This window comes from Egretta garzetta, unplaced genomic scaffold, assembly GCF_000687185.1.
Source record: "Egretta garzetta isolate BGI_Z169 unplaced genomic scaffold, ASM68718v1 scaffold215, whole genome shotgun sequence".
In the NCBI taxonomy this organism is placed as follows: domain Eukaryota; kingdom Metazoa; phylum Chordata; class Aves; order Pelecaniformes; family Ardeidae; genus Egretta; species Egretta garzetta.
This window is the reverse complement of record NW_009259719.1, coordinates 814,994-818,504: the sequence shown is the minus strand read 5'-3', so window position 1 is coordinate 818,504 and position 3,511 is coordinate 814,994.

Sequence of the window (3,511 nt, the reverse complement as noted above, 5' to 3'; positions counted from 1 at the left end):
GTGGACCATTGTGCAGCCTTCATCCCTCCTCTGCACCCCTCCTTCATCTTGCCCTGAAATGGTACGTTATCATGGCAGCTATAACATCACTTTTAGGTGACGCTGGGGCCTGTGGTGCTGCAAAACCACCTTCTCCCATACGCAAATGCATGCAGGTTCATCCATCCAAGCTGGTGGGAGAGGAGATTTGTCTTTTCACTGCTGCAGGTTGTGGTGCCTTTTGTACATGGGCTGTTCTTTGTGTAAACCTCCTTGCGTGCATGTCCTGTCTTGCCCTGCTCAGGTTTGCCTCCGAGCTGCTTTTATTTGCGGTTTTTCCCCTAGCTTTGTGGGTAACCTCCTTGCAACGCATCTGTTTAGCCTTCTGCAGTTTCTAAGTGCTGGGAGGTGAGGGAGTGGGGGGGTTAATTACTTGGTTTGGCTGTTTCAGAAGGGCTAAAGGGATGGTAGAAAATATGTAGCAGTGGAAAAAAAGCCTGAGCTAAGCTTTCAGGCATCCCCATGATGGTGGGACTTGGTTCTGTCTGATTCAGCCAAGTTCAAGGCACTCAGTTGGCTTCATTTCTGCTGAATGGAACTTCTTTAAGTCAGGACCACGCAAACCGTGGAGTGGAGCCTTCTCCCTTCCCATGGGGAACAGTCCAGGCAGGCTGGGCTGCTGGTACCGGGGTGTCTCTGGGTGTGATCCAGTACTAGCAGGACCTCTAAACAAGGGTGTGTTGCACCTCCTGAGCCCAAACTTCCAATGGCCTCTTGCTCAGCCCCAAAGTGAGCAGGTATGTGTTTTCCAGCCCACCAGGTCGTGTGGATGCTGTTGAGCCTTATACAAACCCATAGCAGCAGTCTTGTAATGGTAAGAGAAATTAAATACCCTTAATTAAGCCCTTTGGTAGACAAGCAGATGAGCTTCAGACTCATGTGCGTGTTTTACTCCCTGTCCCTGTGAGAACAGACATATTTTGGTTGCCGGTGCTCCTGGGGGGTGTGTGTGACCCCTGCAAGCTGCTGCGATGATCCTTGTGAGAGACGGCACCTGGCTGGCGATGGGGCTTTGCCGTGGGGGATAACTGGGCTGACAACTTCCAGGTGGTGGCTGTGCTTGAAAATAGAGTTGTATGGCCCAAAACCGAGCTACCTGGAGGCAATTTCTGAGCCTGAGAGTTAGGATGCAGTGCTGGTGAGAGAAGACACTTATCCAGTGGTTTCAGAAGGACAGTTGAGCTTCCAGGTCCCATGCCAATGCCTGAGGGCTGTGGGTCAGCTGGTGACACAGAGGGATGCCATTAAATCATGTGGTGGTTTTGCAGGGGACAGGGATGTTGCCTGCCTGCTGACCTGCTCAAGGAAGCAAGATCACAACAGTGACTCTAACCGCGACCTTCTGATGTGCTACAATAGCCTGGCTGGGTTATTTGGGAAGGGCTTGCTCCAGGACCCTTGCAGGAGTGCAACCAGCCACAGACCTTGGACTCCCCTTGGAGGTCCTGTTCCTAATTCTCCCATTGTCCATCCCTCCAGGGACAGGTGTACAGGATCGGGGCATTAGTTGGGTCCTGGTGCAGATGTGTGGGCACCCTGTGCAGTTCTTTCAGCCTTCCCTAGCTAGTCAGCTCAGCAGTATCCCGCCCCTTGGCTCTGTTATAGTGTCTGCAAGTGCTCTGGAGCAAGCGAGGGGAAGGTCCTGCTGCTCCCCAGGATGCTCCGGGTTGTCGCTCTGCTGCAGGCAATGGGAGCAGAGCTGGCAGGGGCAGGTCTGGTGGAGAACAGAGGATTATTCCCTTTCCCTAACAAGTGAGATAAGACAGACTCTATGCCGCCTCTACCTCAGCGGTGAGAAATGCAGAGCCAGCCAGCGTTCACCGAGGCTGGGCCCGCAGAGCGGAGGGCAGGCTGTCAGGAAGAGGCTGGGTTAAGTGTTACCGGCTTGTTGGTCAGCAGGGGCAATATCGGAGGCAGATGGCAGCGGGTCTGCCTGTGACCACTCTGCACAGGGCTGCGTTAGGTGGCAACCTGCTGCCCTCGTCCATGTAACCTCCCACACAGGAGTTGCTCGCTGCTCAGCTGCTGATGGGGACGAATGGTCGCCTGTGCGTGCTCTGAGCCGCTGCAAGAGGACGTTGTCACAAGGCAGGACAGACAGAACAAGCCCTAACTGGGGAGAAAAACACCCTGCAAGGAGAAGCAAAGATGGGAAGGGCCACAGGGGCATTTCCCGAGCTATGGAGGATGTGGGTCTGGAATAAGAAACGTACGTTTGTATTGTAAATATTAGAGCTACAGAGTTTTGCGAGTCGATGCCAGCTCCCCTCCGTCGCTCCTCCAGCTCACTGCTTGCTGGCACAGCCCCAGGATAAACAAAAGAAGGCAAATACAGTGTTTGCTCCAGAGGGATCTGTTGTCTGCCACAGGGAAGCTGCGCGAGGTGGGCTCAGCTGGGGCTATCGCAGGTCGGTATCTGAGCTCTCCCCTTTTCCGTGATGCGACTGCCTGGGGAGCAGTGCTGTGCGTGGGAGAGGCCTGGGGAGAGATCAGAAAACATCTCTTCTGGTTGTTCTCTGTAGGGCTGGTTACTTTTTGCTGTTGCTTGTGCCTGTCTGCATATTGCTGTTCACCTTGAAATGCTCTGTGTCCCCAAAATGCTTAGTCCCGTATGTGCTCTGCTGCCAAGCGTACCTGCCCGAATGGGGCATGGATGCTGTCTGCTACCTCTGAGCACGCCCAAGGGGCACAATCTCCTATGGCTGGAGTGTAAACAAAGTGCAGAGATGCCCATGAGCTGTCTAGGGGACAAACCTCAGCTCTGGCAATGTAGGCAAAAACTTGCCCCACTACCTGGTAAGAGAGCTCCTTCCAAATCCACTCAGCCCCGGGTGCTCCCGCAGGCCCTCAGCAGAGGTCCGGAGGCTGCCAGGCAAGTCTGAAATGCCCCAGGCATTCCCTGCGCCTCTCGCCAAGCCCCCGCATGCCCAGAAATGCAGTGCTTGGGGCTGCCTTGCAGGAGCAGCACTTGCTTGAGGTCTTTGTACACAATCATTGTGTTACTGTTTCACTTCTGGGGGAAGGACGCGCCTGTCATGTCCTGCAGATTTGGGGATCAATGTTCTTAGCTGTGGCTGCTGCTCCTGGCTCTCCCCAGCAGGAGGTACAGCTCCCATGTTCGCCCTGCCGCTCTGCTGCGCAGCCTCAGCCGGGTCTCTGGCGTTTGCCATCCACCCCAGATTTCCCGTATTATGGCCTCAAGTCCCGTGCCCCGCATCCAAAGTACTTGGGATGTTCCATTTTCCCTGGTGAGCCATGGGAATACACATTTTCCCAGTGGCACCAGAAGATGGTGAGAGGCAGGGTCCCACCTAACCCGTTGGAGGCAGCTGCTGGTGCGACAGCAGAGTGAGGCAGCACAAGGGCTGCGGCCGGGCTGCTGCCTTGCAGAAGGGCAAATCCAGCAGGCGCTGCGGCTGCGGGGCCCTGCTAGAGGGTGGATCGGGCTGTGGGCGCCCGCCCCTCCACCGGC